This window comes from Mirounga angustirostris, unplaced genomic scaffold (genome assembly GCF_029215605.1).
Source record: "Mirounga angustirostris isolate CCGP_5_RB_7025 unplaced genomic scaffold, mMirAng1.0.hap1 SCAF_10, whole genome shotgun sequence".
NCBI lineage: Eukaryota > Metazoa > Chordata > Mammalia > Carnivora > Phocidae > Mirounga > Mirounga angustirostris.
This window is the reverse complement of record NW_026991718.1, coordinates 59,671,569-59,687,312: the sequence shown is the minus strand read 5'-3', so window position 1 is coordinate 59,687,312 and position 15,744 is coordinate 59,671,569. Positions and strand designations below refer to the sequence as shown.

The following is a 15,744-nucleotide window of genomic DNA, read 5'->3' as shown; positions in this document are numbered from 1 at the left end:
TTTCCTGAACAAGATGTTCTAAGCTCAACTTGTATTTTCCCCATCCCCTTCTGGAATCAGCTATTTATTCAAGGAACATTGGTTCCTTTTAATGGAGAGTGGTATTTAGAAACCAATATCATAGTCTAGATGTGCTCATTTGTACCTTGATGTTTCTGCATCCAGGCTCACTCTGTGGACAGAGCTAGGAAGTATAAGTATATACCTTTACTTCTATAATTATCTGTATCACTATCCACCTATATTGTAAACTATTAATTCATATTGGTATCCAAATGAAGTTCAATACTGCAGGATTCATTCTAACTTTCTCCCTTTTTGTTTTTATATCTTCTTTCCCAGTCAGTGAAAAATCTGGCTACCATTCTCTGAAATATATTTACTTATTTCTGAATTCCCTGTATGAGCCAATCCCCTGACCCCACCAGCTTGCCTCTGCCACCCTCACCAATGTTGTCCTGGGTTGCCATTACCTGCCACCCTATTCTGATATCATCTTTATATGGGTCACCATTACATTCCTCCTTATGAAATCAATTGATTCTGAAAATAATAATAAGGGACACTTTTTTTTTGGCCAATAAACAGACACCATATAAAATCAAGAAATTACTCATTTATTTAACTTTTTGTTTGTTGTTTGTTTTTTAGAGAGACAGAGTGTGAGCGGGAGTGGGAGGGAAGGGGCAGAGGGAGAGGGAAGGAGAATCTTTTAAAGAGGTTCCACGCTCAGCAGGAAGCCTGACACAGGGCTCAATCTCACAACCCTGAGATCATGATCTGAACCAAAATCAAGAGTTGGACACTTAACTGACTGAGCCACCCAGGCGCTCATGCAATAATAGGAGTGAATAACAAAAACATTATGCCAGGCAAAAACAAAAAAAACACCAGATACACAAGAGGTCTTTACATATGGTGCTCACTTTGGCATGCCTGTGTTAAAATTGGAGCTGTATAGAGAAGATTAGTATGACCCCTGTGTGAGAATGACATCATTTATGATGCAGTCCATATTTTTTGTTATGTACTTTTTGCCACAATTTTATTTTACTTATTTTTTTACAAGATTTTATTTATTTGAGAGAGAGAGCATGAAGGGGGTGGGTGCGGGTAGAGGGAGAGGGAGAAGCAGGTTCCCCACTGAGCAAGGAGCCCGAGGTGGGACTCGATGCCATGATCCCGAGATCATGACCTGAGCTGAAGGCAGATGCTTAACTGACTGAGCCACCCAGGCAGCCCTATTTAACAATTTTTTAAAATAGTAAAAGCCAGTTTCTTCTTTCTTGACAAACCAGGGTGCCCCACCAGAAAAGTACTCTGTTAAAGATCAAATTTGTATTTTTCCTTTCTTTCACGGCACAGGCTAGGATAGAGATTGACAGAGGAAAGCCTTATTTATTTATTTATTTATTTATTTATTTATTTATTTTTAAATTTTATTTATTATGTTATGTTAGTCACCATACAGTACCTCATCAGTTTGTGAGGTAGTGCTCCATGATTCACTGTTTGTGTATAGCACCCCATGCTCCATGAGTACGTGCACTCCTTAATACCCATCACCCAGCTCACCCACACCACCCCCCTCCCCTCTAAAACCCTCAGGAAGCCTTTTTTAGAAGGACATGGATTCTGCTTATACTCAAAGAAAGACTTTTTCTGTCTTGATATAAACAAAATAGAACAAAAACTGCCTCATTTTTTGGGAATTGGTCCTCATTGGAGAAAAATGAAGAAATGGGGTTCTGGAATATACCATTAGTATCCTGACCCAGCCCCCCAGGGCTGTGTGTGATTGGCTGTGGCTGAGTCCTGGGCTACAAGGCCAATTGTGGAACATCTTTGGCAAGCTTAGCTTGTCATCCCTCAAAGGGCTTTTCTTCCCAGCAGGGATATAGGCAATCAAAGGCATCATCCATAAGCAGTGGACAAGCGTTGTCTTTTGGATTGAGTGGGACCAGTCTCGGAAATGGACGATGTGAGGTAATGAGAAACTATGGCATTAGCCAATGATGACGCTCCAATTCAGAAGAGAACAGAACACTTTATAGACTGAATAAGTTATTTCTTGGTGTTAATGGGCAATGTATGGGGGAGTTTTCTACAGTGGGAAATAATGGGCTTTCTGCTAAATAATGGGCTTCTGCTAAAAGGGCTATGAGTAATTAAGCAATTGTTTAGAAAAATAAAAGTATTATGAATATATTTGTATTTGAGTATTGTGAATATATTTGTATTTGAGTTTGTGGAGTAGGTGATGCTAATTTTATTGAAAATGTTAATTTATTCATCAGTATTTATTAAGCGTATACTATGTGCCCTTAGATACTGCACTAAGAGCTGATGATAGTAACTATGCTCCTACTGAGTTTAGGGGGGTATAGATAAGATGCGTCACAGAATAAGCTGCTATGCTAGGGGGAGCATGGGGCCCAATAGAAATTCAGAGAAGAAACCCCTAATCTACACTTTGGGTAGCAGAAAGAGAGGTCAGGAGAAGACTCTCCCAAGAAAATAACATTTTAGGCTGAAAGCTGAACTAGGAGCTCTTCACACAGCTGGGATGACAATGTTCCAGGAAGGAGCGACAACATAACCAAAGCACTGGAGATAAGAGGATGCAGCTCTTTCTGGAAAAGACAAGTGCAAGTTTAATGTGCTTGGAATAGAGTGGGAGTAGCAGGAAAAGATGTGGGTTGAGGCTCTGGAGACCTAGGTCTTGATCCTAAGGGCAATAATGAGCTACTGAAGGATGTTAAATGGGCAGAGCCATGATGAAAATTTCTAGAATATTTTCTCTGGTTACAGTGTAAAGAATGGACTGAAGAGTGACATGATTTGCAGGGAGACCATTAGGACACCGTTGGAATAAGTGAGAATGATGGAGAAATAGATTTGAGTTAGGAGATACAAACTTGCAGGACTTGATTGACTGGATTTAGGGGATGAGGGAGGAGAGAGAAAAGTAGAGCATGATGCATATTGTTTCTGATAGATATGAGTGATTATAACATCACTATGTATACATGTGGAGAAGTATTCAAGGCATCTCTTGGTATCCAAACTCAGAAACCAGAAACTCAAGTAAATTTTCAAATCATTTCTTTGCTATCAAATTCCTGCTATTGGATAGTTGAAACTTAAGAACAAATAGATTTAGATAACAAGCTTTTCTGGGGGGTTTTCCTACCTAAGTCCAGGATCTGAAACTCAGGATTCAGGTAGTAGGAGTATTTGTAGTGGTGTTTTTCGTTTTTGTTTTTAAAGAAACGCTTTTATTTTATGCTGTTCCTTGCCATAGGTTTAATATTTTAGATAAAAAGAATTTCAAAAAAAAAAAAGAATTTCTACATCATGAGATATGAAGTTTATATTTCAATCAGTTAGTATTTAGGGGAGAGCTCCTGAGATATAAGGTCTTAAATGTATTCCTATGACAAATTAAAGTTTTAAATATAAGTAGCTCTATTTTTTTACATTGTAGATGTGTTAATAACTAAGGAAATATAATTGCTATCAAGTGACCAGTCTGACAAAAATCTATTGTTTTTACAAAGCTGTCATCATCAAGACAGCATGGTACTGGCACAAAAACAGACACATAGATCAATGGAACAGAATAGAGAGCCCAGAAATGGACCCTCAACTCTATGGTCAACTAATCTTCGACAAAGCAGGAAAGAATGTCCAATGGAACAAAGACAGTCTCTTCAACAAATGGTGTTGGGAAAATTGGATAGACACATGCAGAAGAATGAAACTGGACCACTTCCTTACACCACACACAAAAATAGACTCCAAATGGTTGAAAGACCTCAATGTGAGACAGGAGTCCATCAAAATCCTAAAGGAGAACACAGGCAATAACCTCTTTGATCTCAGCCGAAGCAACTTCTTCCTAGAAACATCGCCAAAGGCAAGGGAAGCAAGGGCAAAAATGAACTATTGGGACTTCATCAAGATAAAAAGCTTTTGCAAAGCAAAGGAAACAGTTAACAAAACCAAAAGACAACCGACAGAATGGGAGAAGATATTTGCAAATGACATATCAGATAAAGGGCTAGTATCCAAAATCTATAAAGAACTCATCAAACTCAACACCCAAAGAACAAAGAATCCAATCAAGAAATGGGCAGAAGACATGAACAGACATTTTTCCAAAGAAGACATCCAAATGGCCAACAGACACATGAAAAAGTGCTCAATATCGCTCGGCATCAGGGAAATCCAAATCAAAACCTCAATGAGATACCACCTCACCCCAGTCAGAATGGCTAAAATTAACAAGTCAGGAAACGACAGATGTTGGCGGGGATGCGGAGAAAGGGGAACCCTCCTACACTGTTGGTGGGAATGAAAACTGGTGCAGCCACTCTGGAAAACTGTATGGAGGTTCCTCAAAAAGTTGAAAATAGAGCTACCATATGATCCAGCAATTGCACTACTGGGTATTTACCCCAAAGATACAAAAGTAGGGATCCGAAGGGGTACGTGCACCCCGACGTTTATAGCAGCAATGTCCACAATAGCCAAACTGTGGAAAGAGCCAAGATGTCCATCGACAGATGAATGGATAAAGAAGATGTGGTATATATATACAATGGAATATTATGCAGCCATCAAAAGGAATGAGATCTTGCCATTTGCAACGACGTGGATGGAACTGGAGGGTATTATGTTGAGTGAAATAAGTCAAACAGAGAAAGACATGTATCATATGATCTCACTGATATGAGGAATTCTTAATCGCAGGAAACAAACTGAGTGTTGTTGGAGTGGGGGGTGGGGTGGGAGGGATGGGGGGACTGGGTGATAGACACTGGGGAGGGTATGTGCTCTGGTAAGCGCTGTGAATTGTGCAAGACTGTTGAATCTCAGATCTGTACCTCTGAAACAAATAATGCAATATATGTTAAGAAAAAAAAGAAGAAGAAGAAGAAGGTAGCGGGAGGGGAAGAATGAAGCGGGGGAAATCGAAGGGGTAGACGAACCATGAGAGACGATGGACTCTGAAAAACAAATACGATTTTTAAAATACTCAAAACTACTCTAAGATTTCAGTGAAGAAAGCAAAGAAAATTTGGTTTTAGGAGCAAAGTACTTTTAGGAGAACTTTTAAATAAATTTTTCATCCATATTTACTTCTGGTATAATAAGGTTTTTATCATTCTTGACATATATGACTGCCATACTTTTTCTCAAATTGGTATAAAATATGTGAAAATAGCCCCAAAATGGCAGTGATGATTCTCTAGTATTCCAGGATAGTCTTTCAGAGTCTGAGGTGACAATACATATATCAATCATTAATGACTTTTTGAGATTCGTGAGGATATTTCAAAATGTTGAAGACAAATGAAGAATGTGATAATATTTATACAGGGTTGGATAATAGGAAAAAAATTCATTTTAATGTTTTCTCTCTAGGTAAGAACACCTTGAATCACCAATGTTCCCTTCTGTAAAGCAAAAACATACATATTTTTCCACAGGCCATTTGGTGGTCTATCTAGTTTATAAATGTAGATTTCAGATAAGTTCATGCTTGCATACGTTTGTCTTCTGCTTCTTAACATTTTCTAAACACTTAGTTCTCACAACCCACACCCCTCTCAGCTGATGCCCCACCTCATTCCATTTTCTACTGAAAAAAGTAGACTATTTCATCTCCTTCCACCATGTCTATGATTTACCTACACCTGCAGCCACCTTCTTTTCTCTTGTACCAAAGTTGACTAGTCACTCCCTTCTGCCCCGGATGTCTCTGTCTCTCACCTTCCTAAGAACTTCACTCCCTTCTCCTGCATCAGCTCTACTTACCAGATCACTCCTGAGGGAGTTCAGAACATGCCACCCCAAAATTTGCCACCTTGGCATATTACTGTGAACTGAAGGCACTTGAGAAAGGCAGATACAGGAGACCTACCTTTATCTACTTAAAAACAGGACATAAAATTTCCATGAGAAAGATGCCCTCCCTGTAACAGGGAAGAAAACAGCCTTAACACCAGAGATTGGGAATCGATGTTGACACGCATCTGTGCCAACTTACTAAAGTAACTCTGCTTCCACTAGTTTTGCTGCCCCTCGCCCCATATATCTCTTAGTCACTTTCCTACAATTTACTGCCCCTAGCCCAAACTCTTTTGTCTTGTCATTTCTTCACAAATGTATTCTTTGTCTAAAACGTATACTGGTCTGGTCACTTCTTCCAGTCTTCATTCCCTTGGGAAGGCCCTCATGATCATGTAAAAATAAAACTTGTATGCCTTTCTCTTGCTAATCTGTTTTATGTCAGTTTAATTCTTACACCCAGCTGGAGACGCTAAAAGGGTAGAGGAGAATTTTTCCTCCCTCACACTCACATCAGCATATAAACATGCATAATCTCATACTTTAAAACATCCCTCTCTTGACCCTACATTTACCCGTCAGCTACTATCCTATTTCTGTATCCTCCCTCACAGCACAGCTTGAAAGAATAGATAGTTCCTTAGCAGTGGTCCTCAAAGTCTTTTGCTTACTATACTCTAGAAGAATTTTGTAAAGTTCTGTACTTTCTTGGCACATTTTTAAGCTAACATTTAAAATTTTTATGTTGTTTAAATAGTTGCAAAAGCTGTAATTTCCAGAATATTGTAAATTTTTGTATTTTAGCAGTCACATCAATCTTTAAAATGTATCCAATAAATCTAAATTTTGTCTTTCTTTTGTAAAGAGGGAGAAAAGTGATGTGAAAGCTGAGGTGGGAAAGGAGAAGCTGTGCCCACAATACAGCATGCGCTCAGGAAGAGCATTTTTAGGGAAGTCTTTTACCCTAGTTTGAAGGCCACTGGGATATACCTGCTTCTTTTACTCTCTGATTCTTATTCACTCATAAAATCCACCCTAATTGCACCTCTGTCTCTGCAGCTCCAGTGAAAATACTTTTACAAAGGCCATTAGCAGCGAACGCCTTCAGGTGGTGGTGGAAAGTCTCCGGGAGCGCAGGTTTAGGCGCACGCACAACCGATTTCCAGTTAGGAAGCAGGTGCGGCACGGGCTGTTTGGAGCATGCGCACACAAATCTTCCGTTAGCAATCAAGCGCACTTGAGCGCACAGGTGTTTGGATTCAGGTGAGACTCTTGGCAATACGCGCTGTGGGGTCCCGGGTCCTGCTGAAGTGGTCGCAGAATGTTTGTGGGTCCCTCCGGCCGGATTCCAAATTCGTGGATGAGAGGTTGGTGTATTCGTTCTTATGACCGGAATTTTAACATCTTTTTTTTTTTCTTGAATCATTTTTTCGGATGTAAACATATTAAATATTCATCGTAAAATATCTCACAAATTGCAACCCAACAGAAAAATAAGCTCGCAACCTAAAATTATCAGGAGGCAATAATTAGGCAAAAGTGTTTATTTGAGATCAAAGAATTGCAAATTCGGGGTACACAGATTTCGGCAGCGACCAAAATATTGTCCTACTAGGGAGCAAAATAAATGGGTTTTTATTTACTTATTTTTTAAAAGATTTTTATTTATTTATTTATTTAACAGAGAGAGAGAAAGAGAGAGCACAGGTAAGCAGAGCTGCAGGCATGGGGGAGAGGGAGAAGCAGGCTCCCCTCAGAGCAGGGAGCCCTACGCGGGGCTCAATCCCAGGGCCCTGGGATCATGACCTGAGCGAAGGCAGCCACTTAACCGACTGAGCCACCCAGGCGCCCAGGGTTTTTATTTTTTAATTATTTTTTATTGATGTATAGTTGATACACAATGTTATATTAGTTTTCAGGTATACAGCGTAGTGATCTGACAAGTCTATACCTTATGCTATGCTCACCACAAGTAGAGCTACCATCTGTCACCAAAAGTCAGGGGTTTTTAAAGACAAAAAGGGAATGCTTGTATAGGTTGTTTACAAAGAATTTTGATTGGCGTTGGCGGCAGAAAACTAATCTTGGCTAAACTTAAGGCTATCACTAAGCAAAAGTCTATCACTGCAGCAAGTTGCAGGTGTTGTACTTGAAGTACTTGCGATTTGGCCCAGTTTAAAAAATGCATGTTCCACCCCCTCAGGATGTGCATACAGTCCATTCCTCAATGGCCTCCAGACCCCATTTATAAACCCCTTGACATAAGTGACTCTGTTTTATTTCACCTTTCACAAGGCAAAGAACTGGGAAACAGAGTCCATAGAAAAATAGACCTTAAACATACAAAAAGATGTCCAGGGTCAGTTGTAATGAGAGAAAGTAAATTGGAACTACACTGAGATATTTTTTACTCATCAGATTGGCAAGCAATGAAACATTTGGCAGTATGCTCTGTATCAGAAGATGTGGGGAAATGGGTTTTATAGTGCTGATGGGAGAGCAGAATGTCACAACCCTCCTGTGTGATCAAAACCACCACCACATTTTACACTTTGATCCAACAATCCCACTCTGGAGAATTTTTCCTATAGATACACTTGGTTACATATGAAATGATGTATGTTGTTGATTGTAATAGCAAAAAAAAATGGAAACTACCCAAGTGTCCATCAGAGGACTGATATAAAAAAAATAATAATGATACTGTCAACCAAGGAAGAATTCACTGAAAATTAAAGCAAACACTTTTATTTTGGCGATTAGAATTGCAATTCAGGAAACACAGGTTCAGGTGGAAGCCTGAATAGTATTCTGAGAAAGACAAAGAGGGGACAGAGTTACAAGGTGAAAGGTCATGAGTGCAGTTCTCATTTAGGTCCTCTCTGCAAAACAGGGATTGAAACTAGGTTAACTGGGATTGGTTGAGTTGAAAATAAGAGATTGAAACTTATTAAACTGGACTGTCTCCTTTCTAAGTGAAGAATTTGGAAAACTGAGTTGCCGTGGTCCAGGCTGAAGGCCACAGCTGAGGACTTGAAAAGTTCAAAAAGTTCATAGTTTCCTTCAATGAGTGCATAAATTCCTCCTCCTTTATGTCCCCCCGACTGTTTTTTGAAAGAGACTCTCTTAGGCTTGCTTGCTCCTTTTTGAAATCTCCTTTCACAGTACATGTGCACAATGGAGCATTATGCAGCAGTGAAAAAGAATGAGGGTTCCCTGTGTAGTGCAATGGAAAGCTCTCCAAGATCTCTTGCTAAGTGAAAGCAGCCCAGGTATAAGGTGTGCCTTCTGTGGAGGAAAGGGGAATAAGACTGAATGATCTTGTCTTGTTTCCCATAAATTCTGTAAAGATACAAAAGAAACTCATAATCATGGTGTCCTGTAAGTTGGAGGGAAGGACAGGGATAGGGTGAGAGACTTCTCAATGTATGCATTATAACGTATTGCTTTTAAAACCATGTGAATGTTATCCATTAAAAACAAAAATAACGATGGACTCTGAAAAACAAACTGAGGGTTCTAGAGGGGAGGGGGGTGGGAGGATGGGTTAGCCTGGTGATGGGTATTGAGGAGGGCACATTCTGCATGGAGCACTGGGTGTTATGCACAAACAATGAATCATGGAACACTACATCTAAAACTAATGATGTAATGTATGGGGATTAACATAACAATAAAAAAGTAAAAAAAAAAAAATAAAATAAAGCCACAATAATTTTTTTTAATTTCAGAAATATGCAATATAAAAAAATGAAAAATCACCCATAATTTCACCTCCTAAAGGTGAACTACTGTTATCACATGTATGTTCTTTCAGCATCTTACTTGCTTTTAAAATTTAATTTTTATTTATGTTATTCACATGCTTCAAAATATGGAGGAAAGCTTTTTTTTTTAAACCAAAAGCTCTTAGTCTGCTATAATTATATTTTTAAATTTATTCACTATGTGCATTTGGATACCGTCTTGTGTGAAGTGTCCATTCAGGTCTTTTGCCTCTTTATGTTGGGTTTTCTTCTTACTGATTTACAGGAGTTCTTTATAAATTTTGAATGTATGTCCTTTGTATATGAACACTCTTTGGCTTGCCTTTTCACTTTAATGATGTGTTTTGAAGAACATAAAGTCTTAATTTTAATGTGGTTCAATTATCAATTTTTTTAATGGATGGTGATTTTTCTCTGATCATGTTCAAACAATCTGCTGTTAATCCTATTTATTGAGGTCTTAATTTCTCTTACTGTATTTTTCAGTTCCAGAATTTCCATTTATTTCTTTATTATAATTTCCAGTACTCTGCCAAAGTTATCTTGTTTTTTTTTCTTAAACATATTAAGAATGGTTATTTTAAAATCTATATCTGATAATTCTGTTAGCTGGTTCCTTTTTGAGTCGGCTGTTTTTCTTCTCTACTTTTGAATACATCAGCTTGTTTCCCTGTATGCCTGTTTATTTTTGTTTTTTTAATGTGGTCATTGTGAAAAATTATAGAGATAATTGAATCCTAAAATAATGTTCTTTTGCTCCAGAGAGAATGCGTATTTGCTTCTGACAGATGGCTAGCACCACTATCAATCTCAGAGCAATCTAATCCATTCAGAAATTGAGATAATTCAGAATTGGGCTTTAGTGCCTGTCAATTTAACCCTATTCCTAGAGTATGACCTTTCAGATCCCAAGGCAAAGCCTGAGGATTGGCCCTGAATTCATGGTTCCTTAGCTTCATGAGTCTGTTCAAAGCTCTCAGGGCGCCTGGGTGGCTCAGTCGGTTAAGCGTCTGCCTTCGGCTCAGGTCATGATCCCAGGGTCCTGGGATTGAGCCCCGCATCGGGCTCACTGCTCTGTGGGAAGCCTGCTTCTCCCTCTCCTACTGCTTCCCCTGCTTGTGCTCTCTCACTCTCTCTGTCAAATAAATAAAATCTTTAAAAAAAAAAACAACAAAGCTCTGTTCATCTACTCTGCTTTATCTTCTGAAATTAGAAGATTGGCAGAGCCCCAAATAGTGGTCTCAGCAACCTGTATTCCCACCTTCTGTTTTCTCCTGGATCTGGGCACAATAATTCTTCATGGCCTTATTTTTTCTCCTATGCTTTAAAACAGATACTTTAAAATATTTTAGCTTTTCTAGTTGTGCTGTAGAAAAATTGGTCCAAATTGACTATTCTGCAGAACTTCTTTTAGAACTTAAAAAAAAAAAAACAACAAAGAATGTTTTGAGACTTCTTTAAAGAAAAAAGGCCTTTAGTTTTATGTTTCTTTTTGTTTGTGTTTTGAAAGGAATACTATGTCTTGGAGCTGTATCAATATGGTGAGTTTCAAAATAATTTAAAATATTTTACAGCTGATTTTCAGGCAGACTTTTTTATTGTTCTTTAAATGAGAAGCTTTTAGGTTTTATGGGTTGTGTTGAGGTCAGGAGTGTTGGAATTAGGGCTGGAAGTGGTAGGGAATTAGACTATGTCAGGTTGAAAATCAGAGCCTGTTTTGGCAGCAGAATGTCTTTTCCCCACGGACATTTCTCTGCCTTCATCTCTAGCTCTCAGTAGCCTTTCGTGCAGTTGACTGTTCCATTCTTTTTTTTTTTTTAATAAATTTTATTTATTTATTTGACAGAGAGAGACAGCAAGAGAGGGAACACAAGCAGAGGGAGTGGGAGGGGGGGAAGCAGGCTTCCCACTGAGCAGGGAGCCTGATGCGGGACTCGATCCCAGGACCCTGGGATCATGACCTGAGCTGAAGGCAGACGCTTAACGACTGAGCCACCCAGGCGCCCCTGACTGTTCCATTCTTTTTTTTTTATTTATTTAAAGATTTTATTTATTTATTTGAGAATGAGAGAGAGCACATGAGAGGGGGGAGGGTCAGAGGGAGAAGCAGACTCCCTGCCGAGCAGGGAGCCCGATGCGGGACCCGATCCAGGGACTCCAGGATCATGACCTGAGCCGAAGGCAGTCGCTTAACCAACTGAGCCACCCAGGCGCCCCCCTGACTGTTCCATTCTTAAAACATTTTCTCTGAGACCTTATTCTCCTGCTCCTCCTCCTCTCCCATTCTTGACCTCAGTCTATTCTGCTGACCAATTTCCCTTTTCCCAACCTCTGCTTCCCTAGAGCTTAATCCTAGGGTCTCTCCTCTATCTAGATTATTTTCCCAATTGATCTCATGCAGACCCATGGCGTCAAAATATTTTCTGTGCAGAAAAATCTCAAATTTATATCTCCAGGTGAGAACTCTTCCCAGAGAGCCAGACTCATCTGTCTCATTATCTCCTTTTTTCTTTTAATTTAAAAATTTAGGTAAACTTTACATACAGTAGGGTACAAATCTTAAGCATACAACTCAATGAATTTTACATTTGTATACACCCACCCCAAAGATCTAGGTATAAGGCACTTCTATCACCCTAGAAAGTTCCATGTAGCCTTTCCATTCTTACCCCTCTTAGAGTTCTTTACTGTTCTCACTGCTATTTTACCTGTTCTTGAACTTCCCATGAGTAGAATCATACAGTATATCTTTTTCTCTGGCTCCTTTCAACAAAATTTTTGAAAATTTGTGTTGCTCTGTATATCAGTAATACATCGCCCCCTTTTTTTAAAGTGGTCTCCACGTCCAGCGTGGAGCCCAACACAGGGCCCCAACTCACGACCCTGAGATCAAGATCTGAAGTGAGATCGAGTTGGATACTTAACCAACTGAGCCACCCAGGTGCCCCAGTAATCCTCCTTTTCTATTGCAGCATAGTATTCTACTGTGTGAATATTTCAGTTTATTTTCCAGTTGTTAGATATACCCCCCAGTTTTTTATTATCATGGATAGAGTTGCAATGCTATGAACAATTTTGTACATTTTTTTGTGTATATAATGTACTTATTTCTCTTTATCCTGCCACGTGCTTAGAAGATTTGACCGGATGGCTTATATAATATTGCATTCTAAGGAGAGAAACAGTGACTTTGACTCTGTTTTCCTCCAAGTTCTTCAATCCAGTAATAGTTTTTAAAAACTAATAACTAAAAGAAGGAGTACAAATTTGTGGAGATAACTGAAATCATCAGTAATAAATTTTCCAACCCTAAGCAAATTTTCAAGAGAACTTGTTTGCCCAATTTTATTGGCTCCCTATTCCAACGATTTTCTTTATTCAGGGTGCTTACAAGCCATGAGCAACTTCTGGAACGGGCAAAGAGACGTGTGCACACAAACATTTGTTGTGTTTATGCCAGGCGGAAAGGCAGCAGCATGTGCAGGAGGCCGAGATGCTCTCAAACCACAGACTCAGTGCTTTTTTTTTTTTTTTTTTGAACTATTTCAGCCCTTCTGCAAATGATCTCACTCCTCTCCCTAACCTCCTTGCCACTCAGAGTGCGGTCCTCAGACCACAGAGCGTTGGTGTCATCTGGGAGCGGTATTCATTCCGTATTGTTATGTAATGAATTATCCCACTATTTCGCAGCTTAAAATGGCATGCATGGTATGATGTCACTGTTTCTGAGGGGCAGGATTCTAGGCACGGCTTAACTGGGTCCTTTTTTTCATAGTGTCTCACAAGGCCTCAGTCAAGGTGTCAGCCTAAGGTCTGTGATGTCTGAAGGCGTCACGCCATCAACTATGCCATCAACTATGAACAGCAAGGCCCAGCTGGAGGAGTGTTTAATTACTGACCTGCGTGATCGCCACAGGGGCTGCCACCCTAATCCAGGCCTTCATCTCTCAACAGCTTCCAGCCTCCTCTTTTTCTTGATTATGGTCTACTTTCCCATAGCGATCAGAATAATCCTTTACAAAACCTAAACATCTGAACACATCACATCCCCATAAAACTGCCCCAGGACTTCCCACTGTTTAGAATAAAATAAGTTGCTATAGGACTTACAAAGTCTATATGATCTAGCTTCTACTTGTACTCCAGCTCAGACTGTTCATCCCCTTGATTATTACACGCCAGGTGTACAGGCCTTCTCTGGGGCCCTGGAATGTGCCCACCTCAGATTCTCCTCGGGGGCTGTGCACTTGCTCTTTTCTCTGCTCCCATATCTTCTAGTAGTGGATCCTCCCCATTCAGATTCTGGAAGGAAAAGTAGGCTCCATTCTTAATCTCTATCCTTTTATTTTCTTTATAGTATTACCCAAGATCTGAAATTCATGTTTATTGGTTATAGGATGTTAGAAGGGGTTCTGACTTGGAATTTCAGCAGAGACTCCAAAGTTGAAGCATGATGTAGGAGGTAACAAGTACTCCTAGGACCCCCCACACAAACAAGGGATGGAGAAGCTGGCTCTTGCTGCATCAGCAGTCGCCCACCTGTAACCTACAAGAGTTTGGAATGGGGATTCTGGAGGGAGGACTTCCCAGGAGACAGTTATCAGTATGTTCTGCATTTGTGCCTCTCTTGTGGTGGGGGAGGGAGGTGCTAACCCCTCTTTGAAGGAGACGTCTTTATTTTTTTAAAGATTTTTATTTTAGAGAGAAATAGCACAGGGAGGGGGAGGGGCAGAGGGAAAGGGAGAGAACCTCAAGCAGACTTTGCGCTGAGCACAGAGGCCAACTGCAGGGCTTGATCTCACAGCCCTGAGATCATGCTCTGAGCCGAAACCAAGAACCAGACACTCAACCAACTGAGCCACCTGACTGAGCCATGAGAAGTGGGTGGGTATCAGGGAAGGCTACTTGGAGAGTATGAGATGAGTGATGAGATAGGATTGGGAGTTCAGGCTGGAGCGATGAGAGTACAGAAATGTGTGCAGCGAGAGGGCAGTGCAGCAGTGTAGAGAATGCCAAGCAGCGCAATGGGAAACAAAGCTAGGGAAAGGAGACTCAAGGCGGAGATTAGAACTTCTTTAGTAAGAGGCTTATTTAGTAGGTGATGGGGAGTCACTGAAGGGTTTAGACCAAGACTGGCATTACCAGAATTGTATTTGACCAAAGTAACTTTGATGGTTGGTAAATGGTGAGTTGAAGAGAAACAAATTCAGAAGCAAGACCAGTCAGGCAGCTCCTGTGATAGTCTAGGCAGGGTTAATGATATCCTGGTAGACCTGAGTGGTAGAGATAGAAAGGAGGAATGGTTGGAGAAAGATTAGGATGTCAGTTAGCTGGATTTGGTCATTGATTAGATGGGGAGAGAGTAAGGAGTCTGTGCTGACTTTCAGATTTCTGGCTCAGGGGACTGAGGACTGAGTGGATAATGAAGCTCTGAGCTCAGGGGCAAGACATGCTTATTAGATAAGACAGAGTTCAGTTGTGGACTAGTTGGGAACATTTTAGCATTTTTAAAAAGATTTTTTATTCATTTGAGAGAGAAAGAGCATGAGCAGGAGGAAGGGTCAGAGGGAGAGGGAGAAGCAGACTCCCTTCTGAGCAGGGAGCCCGATTCGGGGCTTGATCCCAGGACCCTGGGATCATGACCTGAGCCAAAGGCAGATGCTTAACCATCTGAGCCACCCAGGTGCCCCCATTTTAGCATTTACTGTCCTTTTCCTTCATTTCTCACCATTGCACCCACCTCCTTTTAGGCAAATTGTTATGTAGTATTTTAATCCTCTAGTGAAACATCTGCACAGTTTCTACAAATCAAGGCATGGCAGTGCCCTTAGTCCTTCTTTGTTGCTACCTCCAATGTGGTTTTTCCATTCCCTTTCTTCATCTATTCCTTTTTTTTAAAAGATTTTGTTTGTTTGTTTGTTTGTTTATTTATTTATTTATTTATTTATTTATTTATTTGAGAGAGAGTGCAAGTGGGGACAGAGGCAGAGGGACAGGAGAGAGAGAATTCCTAGCAGACCCAGCACCAAGCCTGGAGCCTGACATGGGACTTGATCCCATGACCCTGAGATCACGACCCAAGCCTAAATCAAGAATCAGATGCTCAACTGACTAAGCCACC

At 40.2% G+C, this 15,744-nt stretch overlaps 1 pseudogene; it reads left to right on the top strand.

The window, feature by feature from the left end:
- Positions 1–920: 920 nt before the first annotated feature.
- Positions 921–1,021, top strand: LOC123852179 (U6 spliceosomal RNA; annotated as a pseudogene).
- Positions 1,022–15,744: the final 14,723 nt, after the last annotated feature.